This window comes from Camarhynchus parvulus, chromosome Z (assembly GCF_901933205.1).
Source record: "Camarhynchus parvulus chromosome Z, STF_HiC, whole genome shotgun sequence".
Classification (NCBI taxonomy): domain Eukaryota; kingdom Metazoa; phylum Chordata; class Aves; order Passeriformes; family Thraupidae; genus Camarhynchus; species Camarhynchus parvulus.
This window is the reverse complement of record NC_044601.1, coordinates 43,500,076-43,513,504: the sequence shown is the minus strand read 5'-3', so window position 1 is coordinate 43,513,504 and position 13,429 is coordinate 43,500,076.

The following is a 13,429-nucleotide window of genomic DNA, read 5'->3' as shown; positions in this document are numbered from 1 at the left end:
AGTACCTGAGGTAAATGCAGACACTATGACTTGATCAGCACTAATTTGTATCATATGTTTTGGGAATAGCCATAAGTCCATTTGTTCCAGAGATGTGCTTAATTAATTACTGATTTAATTTTTCCTATCAGTTAGAATTACATTACATGCTACCTATGTAATGTAAACCTTACAAAATGGAAAACAAGTAACTACATTTGGCTCATACTAGCACTAATCATTGTCTGTGACTGTTTTAACAGACTGGCCCATCACAAAATATGTTGTATATCACACCAAAAGTGCCCCAGATGAAGATTTGAAGATAGAAGGTGTCTTTCAAAGTACTTTAATAAATTTAATTGCTGTCTTACTCTCCTATCAAGTTGATTTATCTGTTAATCTGTAGCTCAGCTTTGGTACACTTAAGCAGAAAAGACCAATATGCAGCTGTGATTTCCGTGGCACACCCAGGAGGACAGGAGAAGCAGGATAAATGCCCCCTTGTTTTGCTCCTGCACCTAGTATGGTGGAGTTATCCTTACTTCTTGGCAAGGTTTAGAGAAACCCTAAAATGCTTTTTCACTCTCAGGAGCATCATCTGCCAGCTCTGTATCATTCAGGTGCATTCATGCATCCTGCCCTGGTAATGCTACGTCACGGCCTTTGGCTGCAGGCCTGTTCACTTTCTGTCTTCACATTGTCCTTTTCCACACACTTTAAATAATCTTCCCAAAAGTTAATAATTTGTAGCTCCTAACACTGAAGGCTTGAAGTTCATAATCTTAGAAGATGAAAATTTTATAGTCAAAAGAGAAAGATATTTTTCTAATCAGTTCCTGGCCAATTCCATAGCACCATGAACTGAGAAACTGAGAACTGAGGAATGTATTTTAGTTTTAGCTAATTAAGTACAGTGCAAGAGACAGACTCTGTAATCCATATTTCAAAGATTTGGTGAAGATTATAATAAAGGCCAAGATGTTTGTTTAACACTGTTGTTAGCTCTCCGCTTTACTTTGAGAGCTGTTTGAATAGAGTGTCCTCACCGCTCATTATGAGCTGTTAAGCATGAGAGCAGTGGTTGCTTTCCTGATTTTGGAGTTTCCTCTCATTTCAGGTCAAGGAAATTCAGGATCTGGTCTGAGAATCTAGGAGTGAATAGTTTGGAATGGCTTGAAGACAGTATTATTTCACAGCTTCCCCCACTCAGAAACACACAGGCTGTATCTCAGGTCACACTTTTCTACAGTGCTGAAAGCTACGTGTGTTATTAGCACCATTTCCTTCCCGGTTTGCACTTGGCTACTGCTTTTCAGAGAGTCTCCAGTGCCTATCCAGATACCCCTCCTACAAAACACAGAGGTAGTCTTCGATTTTTGTTCTACTACCATTGGCATACTTAGTAAGTCGTCCACAGAAAAGGATATTTGAAACAGCAATTTGAGACAAAGTCTGCAGCACATTGCACATAACATCTGTCCCAAAGTCCTCATGAAAACAGCCATAAATAGCTCATTTACATGATGGAGTTCTGTTTGGTAGTGGTGATGATGATGATGGTGGCAGTAATAATAATAGCAACAATAGCTGATGTGAAATAGGCAAGGTTTGAGCCAAGAGAAAGGGATTTGTTGAAAGTTCTGCCTTGGAAAAAGAGGTGGAGAAGTCAACTCCTCTCTTTTTAAGCTGAGACTGGCAATATTAGACATAGAGTTAGACACATTGTAATGATGAATATCTTGAGATTATGGATTAAATAATATGTTCTTGCACTTGGCTTATGGCTCCCACTGAGACATTAGTGGCTACTAAAGTACATTACAGTCATTTGACGAATTTTTCACACACTATGTTCTGGAATTGCGTGAAACAATACTCAAGCAATGGATAATCAAAGAGTTCACTTGTGCCTTCTCTTTTGGACAAGAGCTCTTCCACAAAAAAACCTGTAGAAAATGCCTTCAAGAGTACATATATAGTTACATAATTAGTCTAATCTGGTGGTCCCAAGATGCTGTGTTCTCTAAGGGTTGTCTGTAAAGGGTATTTACTATCTCAGTAATGGATGTTTGAACAATAACATATCCTGCTTGGCGTGTCCTGTTCAGTTCCTGCAGGCACTTCTCAATTAATTCAAAACAGCCCAATGGAAGTATCTCTGAGTTTAGATCAAACCAAATTTATTTTGAGAGGCATCTTTTTTCTAGCTCTTAATCCTTTCCATATATGAAAGAGAGGATTTTAGTACTTATAAGAGTAAAATAAAAAAGTATCCCAATATAAATAAATATACTAAGGTACCTAGAAACAGCATTCTGAAACTTTTTGCCACAATTAATTACAATGAAGCATGTAATTCCTCATCTTTCTTATTACTATCACCACACAGTCTACTAATCCATCTGCAAAACCCAGTACAGCAAAATTTTTGAAGTCCAGTAGTGCAAAACTCTTTACCAGGGCATGCTGACTGACAAAAGCAAATGGTGGAGTTCCTTTACCTCTGGAAAGGGTGTCTGTATAATCCTGTCATATGCAGTAGAATCAGATAGAAATGGAAGACACAGACAGAGTAGGAATTTAAGGAGCTTGATGTTAGGAAAAAGAAGAGCCAATATGCAGAGAATGAACATGGAGAAGAAGGACACTTGGGAAGTGCTGTTAGGAAACACACAATGTTCTCAATGGAGAAGGTGTTGGAAACAGAGAAGGAGCAGACAGTAACAGCATGCCCTAGTAACCTAAGGCCATTTATGTACCTTTCTGATTGACTTACTTTTGGCTGGTCATCCTTTCCCATGCAGAATAGGATGAAAGAGACTGTAAATATGAGCTCCCAGTACTGACAGACACTTCTTTTTTTCCTCACCATCCCACCAGCTGTGGGTTCACAGTCAGTATAACCAAAGCAATGTGGAATGCTCAATTATGTTGCATAACATTTATCCCACTAGAAAAATAAAAGCTTCATTTTCGCAACACAGCCAGGGTAGCTGCTAATGCCAGCACAAAAGAGGCAGCAGGAGTGTATGGTCTGGTAGCTGAGACCATTGTGAACTTGCACACTGCTTAAGGACAGAGCCATTGTACTGTCACTCCAGGAATTCTCTGTAAACAGAGAAATGCATGACTGGCTTTTGAGAAGCCATGGTTTATCATCTGCCAAACACTGCTTTGTTCTGATGCAATGCTCCTCCTTGCTCCTCCAAGAACACATCAAAGTGGTGTAAATTGTCAGAAATGCAAAAGGGGTACATATCTGTGTAAATCACTGCTGGTTATAAAAATCTCTTCACCCATGTGACACAACCTGGAGGTAATTACAGCTTCTGAGCATTTTATGGTTCTTTTCTTTTATGGTTCTTCCACTCAGTTCTTTTCAACTGAATGAATAAGAATATACAAGTGTTTGAAAAAGACATGTCAGAAGTCTCCTATAAAAGTATTTAATTTAGTAGATAATCTATGAAAAGCTGATTTTAAAGCTCCTGCTGTGTCAGTGTCAGAGGTTAGTTATTAAATGAATCATATTGTCAGTACCAAGACCCAGAAAAAAAAAAGTTTATGTCACTTAAATGCTGTGGCAAAAAATCATTAATTGGGCAGATGCAAAAACTGACTTTTTCAGGTGGTGTTTAACTTACTTTCACTAAGATGTTCCAAAAGTATCAGGAAGCTTTCATAAACAAGGCTTAGGTTTGAGAAATTTTGAACCTCACTTCATTCAGCATTCTGGTTAACCACAGATTTTTGATGTGGAAATCATAAGCAAAGACTGCAATAGAAGCTGGTTTATAATTTAACTAAAGTATAAATACATATATATATATATGTGTGTGTGTGTGTGTGTGTGTGTGCGCATCAATATATATATATGCCTATATAGACATATAGAGATAGAGAAATAAATCCAGTGCACAAATCAGTGGTGATTACAGTGAAGTCATTCTCTTAGGCTAAGACCAGAAATGAGAAAGCAGGAGTAAGAACCTGCATTAAGTCCTGTTGCTAAAATATCTTTAATGATCATGCAAGCAGCTGATGAAAGTGTCATTTGCCATCTGTTCATACTACATAATAAAGCAGACAGATAAGATAGCATATTTCCCTAATTTTTGTCACCTCTATGTGACAAAATTTCTTTGGATCACGAGACCTGAAGCAACATCACAACTAAGTAACTCTGGAGAGCTGTCTCAACATACCTAATGGAGAATAAGCAGAAAAAATCCCACAGCTTCATGGGCAGCCCCCTGTCTGAAAGTCAGAAGGTACAATCATCCACAAGCTGTACTTACACACAGAATAACCCTAGACAAAGTAAAAAATACCTCAATTTGTGGATAAACTCTCAAATTTAAGGCCTTTGTTTAGCGTTCATGCTTTGGAGGTCTGGATTAAGGTGTGGGCTGTGCCATACGTAGAATTCTATTTGAATCTCAGCATAGCGAGGCAGTATGATACACCTGGATTTGGAGATGGTTACAGGCTGTGGCAGAAAGCATCTGTCGGGCCATGCTTTAAGGCAGAGCTTTCTGTCCTTTTACATTTACAGCCTCAGGGGAAGCAACTACTAGCAACTGCTCCCCATACTATGTGAACTTCCGGTGTAAATAAAAACTGCGGAAAAGAAAATAAACTTTTGAAACTCATCTTAGACTTCAGTTTTCCATTTAAAAAAATATGTAAATTTGAAAATATTTTAATCAGATCCAGAACTTGTCCATTTTAAAGCATTGTTTGTCAGGAAATATCTCACTGACAAAAAATCTGAAAGAGTACCTCATGATCTGATTTCATAAAAAGGAGATCTGATAGTATGAATATGCATGATTATTTGAGATTTTTGTTTTCTAAAACAGTGATTTAGAGCTGTTGTGTTGTTTGCTACTAAACTATTGTGGAAGATAGTTCACAAGATCAAATCTTTGTGCATAGAAACAAACTAGCTGACTCCTCATCTTTTCTATTAAGGGTTTTTTAAAAATTATTTTTGGCAACAGAAATAATTTTATTGCTGAGAGGAAGATTTGCCTTGTAATAAAAACAACTTCTCACCCATTCCACCTATAAAATTTTTCATTCTTACAATAAATTCTTCTCAGGGAGCTAATTAGAAAGTTCTTTAATTGATGAGCATTCTGACCATTAGGGCATTTTCAATTTCTCACAGCATCCCAGATGACACTGTTACAGAGAGGCGTAACTGAAAAGAGACTAATTGGAACAATTAATTGAAACAACATACAGTTAATTTCAATTATAAGAATCATCCTGACTGCTCCCTTGTCCCTTGTTTTGTGGCCTGCTGCACTGCAGTGATGTTCCTACAGACTCCTTGGCAAAAGCCGTGTGAAAATCCCATGTGTTGCTGATTACTCCTGTATTTACTATTTGTATTATCATAACACACATCAGCTCTATTGCTGCACACAGTATCCAGTGTAAGGTGTTCTATAACAGCAGAACAGGAAGATTTGCGACTGTAGACAGAAGCATGGCTTTGCATGCTTGAATTACCATTCAGACAGGAAAAAAGTTAAGCCACTCGCTTGAATGCTTTGGTTTTTAAATGCTCTCATTGCAAATTTCCTCAAGAAATGTCAAAGAATGCTTCTAAGCAAGAAGTTTGTTTCCAGCTAAAAATCCAGCTCTGATACTTAATAAGCTCTGGGAAAATGTTCCAGAATGTGCTTTTTACAGGCAAAGGTTTCATGCTCCAATTTGGAGGCTCACAAGCATTGAGCTACAGTCTTACCACCTGTTCATCCTAAAGCAGGAGGCTTCTTGCTGTCATTTTTACAACAAAAAACTGTGTATCACTGTCTGTGGCACCCTGCTAAAGGGTGTGAACTCATACCCTGTTGGCTGCTCTCAAAGCCATCACACTCCTTTGCTCCACCAGTTTCTGCTAGCCATAGAAATTAATAAAGTTATGATTCTGTCAAATGCATGCCAAGGCTTCCACTGCTTTCTGTGGGGTTAGGATTTCCTGCTGCATCATGTAGCGGATGCAATTGCTTTTGTGCAGTGTGCATGAACACCGCATTCACCTACAGAAGTTCTCCAGGCTGTAGCTTGAAACAGCAAATGACTCTTTCATCTTTACACAGCTGGTTTTGACCCCAAGACTTAAACAGTGCTACAACTTCTTATGGGAAAATCTGTTTGATTTTTTTATGCTAGCATTCATTTCCTATGCCACGACTCCTAAGTCTGCTACAGGGATCTTATATAAACAGCCTATTCAGCAAGCTGTGCTGAGTTTGGGACATGACTAATTATAATTTTATATGGTTGAGAGAATCAGGACTGTTCTGTCAAACAAAGGGCTGTCTGGAGAGTTACATTTATTCATAACATTCACCGATATTTTACCTCACTTTCTCACGTATTGTCCTTCCTTCAACAAACTACAGAAGCCATTCTTACTCACATCAAATTAATTTTTCCTTCTGTATGATTCCCCATGCCCTTCTCATAGACTTTCACAGCTCCCTATAGGAAATACAATAATTTCATAGTTCCCTTTGCAGGAAATATCATCTGAAGCTGCATTTCACACTGACATAATCTCTTCTGCTGGAAGTGAAGTGAGCAATCATCCTGATTATCAACTGGATTAACAACTCCTGAGCCTTTGAATCACTGTGAAGACACAATCCATGGAAAGTCTGAACAATGATATGGCCTTAAATGTATGTCAAATCCATAATTTTCTTTTTGCAAACCGCTCTGTTGAAAAAGTAACATTTCTTTGTCAATGCAGGCTATGCGGATGGGCTTTACCTTGAAACAAACCTAGTCTTGTAATGACTTTCTGAATGAAAAAAAGTAGCCCTAATGCCTGAGAATCTACATCAGGAATATGATGTTGTATAATGAAGTGTGCCAAACCTGTTTATTGAGATTGGTCATGTTGGTCTCATTTTAAAGTACAGTCCTAGGGAAGACAATGGTGCACTGACAAAAGCTGGCCGCCAGACATCCACCCAATTGTTCTCTCAGTCCCCCTCCTCTGCAGCAGAGAGGACAAAAAGAAGTTGAAAAAGCACTGGGATTGAGACAAAGTCTGTCAAGTAAGAAAAGCAAAAGCTGCATCTGGAAGCAAGGCAAGAAAAGGAATTTACTCACTTACTTCCCATCACCAGGCACATGTCCAGGGCTTTGGTACCTGTAAGGATTGTTTGGGACAGCAAATGCCATGAGTCGAAGTGTCCCTGCATCATTCTGTTTTCCCTCAGTTTTTATTGCTAACAATGATGCCATATGGTATGATAGAACATCCCCGAGATCAGTTTGTGGTCTCCTCCCAGCCTCCTACCCATTCCCAGCCCACTGGCCTCAGGAGGTGGAGGGCTGGCTTAGAGGGAAGGCCTTGACACTGCAAGGCAATACATTCAGATAGTGCTCCTAGATCAACAGAAGTTGTGTAACTGCCATGAGAACACAACCTAGATCCTCTGTGGGCAAAGAGAAAACCTACATTGCAGTGAACTCTGCAAAATGCCACTTGTCAGAGCTTAGCAAAATTACAAATTACAGGGAATTGAAAAATGGCATACAAGAGATTTCAGAGTTGAATTAAGCTAAGCTGTCAAATAACAGGCTACACACTGCCAAGCAGGTAGCACATGGCATCTTGAAACACAAAGGAGAGCTTCCTTTGACTTGTTTCCATCATTACTTTTCTACATTTTCACCTAGCCTACCACATTTCTATGGTTAGAGAAACCAACTAGAATGTCTGGTACAACTGGCCTGTGAATGAGCTTTTCTAAAATATCCACAACTTCTGAGTCATTAAAAATCACCAGGAAACTGATTGCAGCAAAGGAAACATGTTGTGTGAACCGAAAAATCTGAATGAGGGAATATTTCATATTTTTGTGTTCATGAATGTTTTCAAGGGTTGATGAGAGGCTCAGTGTTCTGTAACACTCTTGGCTCCTCTGTTGAATATAGCCTAAAGCTCAGGATATGGGTGGGAGATTTCACAAAATTTCCAATTTCCTTTGCTAAAATTCTGCCAGTGGCATTTGTCATATGTTTGTGTTCATATCTAGATACAACAGCACTCAAGATACATTGCTTTATTCATTTTTCTCCTACCAAGGTAGGAGTATGTCAGTATGTCTCCACTATTCAGTAGAGATAAAAGAAATTTGAGAACTTCTATTTGTTCACACAAGAAACAAGATAGGGACAATAAAATCTCATTTACTGGCATAAACGGATTGATCACTCATAGAAGGAATTTGCTCTGTGATGTAGTCCTGTTGCACAGTTGGTTAGATGCAGACAAGAACAGCTGATTTTAAAAATATAATAACTATTATAACTGATGATGATGACTGGAATCAATGATCTGATATGCAATGCCAAGCCATATGGTTTTACACTTTCATGGCAGTATGTAATGCTGCTCTTGTCTTTAGGTTTACAACACTATAACCTAGGCAATATGTCAGAAATACTGATTTTTCTTTTGAGGCCTTTTGGCAATCTGAAATTTTAGGCATATATTACTTTGCTTATAAATAGCCCTTTTCAACTAAGATACCACAGCAGTCACATCTCTATGTAATCACCAGTACTATGTAAATTTTAAAAATTCTATAGCAGCTAGAGTATTTTCAGATTTTATAACAGGCTTTCATGACTTCTAATAGTCTTAACTAAAATGCAACACTCTTAAATAGTGGAGAATACATCACTGTTTCAGCCCTTAATCCATTTTAGCTTGCTTGTGGGCTGTATGTACAAAAAACAGAATCCATGCATCTGGTTGCAACAGAAAATACTTATGGATGATTCATTGATCCAGATGCAATGATAAATGTCACCTAAGTGAGCAGCAAAACCAGACTGTACAAAATTGGACATCAACTCTTACTTTGTGAAAGATGTCTGTAACAGACTGTAACCCATGAAAAATGCTGGAAATCTGGTATTGGGGTGTACCAACATCTGGCTCTTTGTCTATTCAGTACGTTGGTTATTGTGGTCAGCTGTTAATCCCATTCCCCCTCCACTGATGCAGGTGTAGGCACAAATCCTCCATTTCTCCTTGGCACGCCTACACTGCACTGGCAACATAAAGAATCTTGGTAATTCAAAAGTTGTAAACATAATTTGACAGAACTCAAGTGTGTCTCTTTCACTATGCCACAGTGATAAAATGCAACCTTCTTGTCAGTGAGGTTGGTTACTATGCAACTTCTGTGCTTCTGGGTAAGACATAAATAATAAGAGCTGAAAAAAGTCCCTCCCAGAGACAAGCCAATATCCAGAACACAAGGCTAATCATACCTTTTTGTTGAAACACATTATCAATACAAACACTAGTAGATCAAGAGTCACTGCAGGAACTCAAATCTATGTGGAAAAAGAGCAGTACAAAACCCAACAAAGAATCTGGGGCATGGTGCAGGCACTTCCATGCATAACATTTCATTACTTTTTTGAATTTCTATGTAGACCTATGACCCACTTCAGTTCCCACTGAAATCCATGGCAGATTTAATAGGTGCTCTATTTTTTCATTTTAATAGGCATTCTATTTATAGAAAAATGTGTAACTTAAAACAATGTTAATTTTAGTCTTGCTTCACCTCTCTTCCTCAAGGGATACTTACTGAAGAACTAAATACTATTCCACAGCATAACTGTGACAGTAACCATACACACTGCCTAAAATGCCTGTCGTGGTATGTTCAGCATATTATCTTACACTGGAGAATAAACTTTATTTCCCAACAACAAAGATACCACGATCACAGTTTGTCATTAAGGCTGTGCCTACTTTTGACGGATCATCCATCATAATAAAATCAAATTGTTTTATACTTCCTCATTTTCAACTTCCACCAATCAGTATTTGTCAAAGCACAGGGCATTCAGAAAAGGCACTGATGACGCACAAAAGCAGCAAAATGTGGAGCTGCTTCCCATGAGCCAGTCTTCTACTCTCTTCTACAAAAACATGTCTTAAAAGACATATCTTAAAACGGGTCTTGATTCTCTGATACGCTCCACTTTTTAGTTTTTTTAAGATGATCTGAAAAAAGTCCAAACTGTCCCTGCTACTACATCTGGGAATTATCAAGTTCATTTCCTTATGAAATATTTCATTCTCAATACCATGTACTCGAAGTTCAGTTCCTATGATGGGCCTAATACAGCTTTCAGGACTTCAGAAAAAGTAACATCAGGCAAAGAAACCCCAACGCATCTGTTTCATAAAACTAAGTATATATACAAGAGGGGAAACACAAACACCAAGAAAAACAAAAACAAAAAAAACACCACACAGATATTGTCAGGATAAACTGTAGTGACACTTAAGCTTAGATTCCGCTTCAAGCCAGATTGGAACTCAGAAGCAGCGCCCACAACACCTGGTGTAGGAGCGGTTGATGGTCTCCTGCACGGTCGGGATGGACGGAGACGAGAGGTGTCTGAAGCTGGGTTGTGGACTTGAGTTTATTACAAGGGCTTGGGTGCAAGGCCCTGCTGGGAGCTGCCAGCCTCAGCTCAGAGCAGGGCCGAGAGGAGAAGAGAGAGAGAGCGAAGAAGAGCAGGAAAAAGAGAGCAAGGGAGCAAAGTTCCCATTACAATAGATTAAATCATCTTCTGTGTTGAATATTCTGATTCTCACTAACCAATCTAGTACAGGATACAAATCTTATAGCATTTACATATAGCCTATAGAAATCACTACATTACCATACTGTGTTACACTTTAAACCCTAAAAACTACTCTTTAGACCTCTCCTGCTGAGCAGGCAGGGTCTGCTTCTGACCCTTGGACCTGCTTGCTTGGAGAGAGTATTGTTTCATCAAGAAGGGGATCACCTGCTCGGCCACACCATTGTTTTCCCATTGTTCATTAGCTAGGAGATCTCAAAGGTTGCCTTCAATCTTGCTTATAGTTTCTATACTCTCAAAATCTTTTGCCAGCCCATATTTATAGGGCTTCCCTGTTCCATCCTCACCAACAACCTGGGCTATGATGTGCCTCAGGAGAGGTGTAATTTGATGTTGAGCCATACAGGCATACTCCAAGAGTGGTAGGCAGTGTGCAGGGACAGCTGTTCAGGCAGTGAAAATTGGGGCTGCAGCAGAATGAGTGGTTTCACCCCCTTCTCCTAGCCCACAGCCACTTTCTCCCTTGTGCCTGTGCCATCACCCTGGTGGCCACACAGACGGGCTGGGACTCAGAAGCTGCTCAGCTGAATGCCAGCAACAGGGAAATAAATGATTTTAGGGTTTAGCCAGGTGGTCCACCAGCGCAGTTCTCCATGGGGCTGCACAGATCTCCTGCTTGCAGCAGGAGGACACGGGGAGGAGAAGCCAGGCACAGTGACATCTGCAGGGGCAGCCCACACTGCAGCTGAGTGAGCATCCAGAGAGCTGTGTGTGGGTAAAGCCAACCAGCAGGTCAGGTGTTCTTTCAAGTCCTGCACAGGACAAGGCTGGCATAGCAGCATTTTCAGTGTGTGTTAGTCTGCCTTAAATCACAGAATCACAGAATCACAGAATTTCTAGGTTGGAAGAGACCTTTAAGATCATCGAGTCCAACCCATCTTCTAACACCTCAACTAGATCATGGCACCAAGTGCCAGATCCAGTCTTTTTTTAAACACATCAAGGGATGGTGACTCCACCACCTCCCTGGGTAGATGATTCCAGTATTTGATCACTCTTTCTGTGAAAAACTTCCTCCTTAATTCTAGCCTGTATCTCCCTTGGCGCAGCTTGAGACTGTGTCCTCTTGTTCTGTCTGTTGTTGCCCGGAGAAAGAGACCGACGCCCAGCTCACCACAGCCACCCTTCAGGAAGCTGAAGAGAGTGATAAGGTCACCTCTGAGTCTCCTTTTCTCCAGGCTGAACAACCCCAGCTCCCTTAGTCGCTCTTCATATGGCTTGTGTTCCAAGCCCCTCACCAGCCTCGTTGCTCTTCTCTGGACACGCTCAAGCATCTCAACGTCCCTCCTAAACTGAGGGGCCCAGAACTGGACGCAATACTCGAGGGGCGGCCTCACCAGTGCCGAGTACAGGGGAAGAATGACCTCCCTGCTCCTGCTGGCCACACCATTCCTGATACTGGCCAGGATGCCATTGGCCTTCTTGGCCACCTGGGCACACTGCTGGCTCATGTTCAGCCAGCTGTCAACCAGCACTCCCAGGTCCCTTTCCACCTGAGCACTGTCCAGCCACACCATCCCCAGCCTATAACGTTGCAGGGGGTTATTGTGGCCAAAGTGCAGGACTCGGCACTTGGACTTATTGAACTTCATCCCATTAGATTCTGCCCATCCACCCACCCATCCCAAGTCCCTCTGCAAAGCCCTCTGTCCCCCTAATAGATCGACACATGCTCCCAGCTTAGTGTCATCTGCAAATTTGCTAATGAAAGACTCTAAACCCTCATCCATGTCATCGATAAAAAAAGTAAAAGCCTTTAACCTCCCTTTCCATGGCCTTTAAAAGTATATGAGCGATCCAGTCTACAAGTAATATATAAGCTTGCTTAATAAAAATAGTTATGTTCAAAAGAGCTCCAGAGCATTCTGTTCATTTTTCCTAACCTCTGTGTTACTGCTTATCCTCATAAGCTCATACGGGATGTGGCTAAAGGAGCTACAAAGAGTACACAGGAGCTCCCTTTGCCGGCACACCAATCTAATGGGCCTCCAGCCAGCACCGAACTGAAAACCCTTGTGACCTTGCTGGGGTGACACTGCGCCCAAGCTAATAAGCTCTGTGCCGAGGCTGAGTGATCTGGGCTGGGCTTCACAAACATGCTTTTGAACTGGAGCTGGCTGGTCTCCAGGAAGCTGAGCACCCATGCAGAGGGCATTTGTGCATGAGCTCAACCAACCACAGACATATATTTATGGTGTCATCAGACTGCAGGCTACCACTTCTCTCCACAAGATCTCAGTGTCTGCAAAGCCTCTGCTCTAGATTTCAGCATACCTGCCATGTATTCCACCTAACCTTCCATTCTGAGACAATGGGAACTTTCTGCATTATCCAGTCATCTTCTGGCATTGTTAACTCCCAATAAATCATAGGATAGACTTGGCTGTTCCTTGCTGTAGGGACCACCCATTTCCATGTGGTTAGGGGAATAGTCCTGTAATTACCATTGCTTTGCAACACATACAAGGCAGCATGATGTGTCTTCCAGTTTATAACTGCTATGTCTCACAAACCTAACATGTGGTCATATTTTTTATTCAAGAAACCATGCATTATGAAAGTCCTCTTCAGCTGAGCTTTTTTTTAAAGAGACCAATAAACCTATACAAATGATGACCATGTAATACAGTTAATGTGTGTTTTAGTTCATATTACTTCAATCACAACATAAATAAAGGCTAATATGTTTTCTAACTTGGCCATCATTGGTTTTAGCTACTTCCTACTGCACACTTCA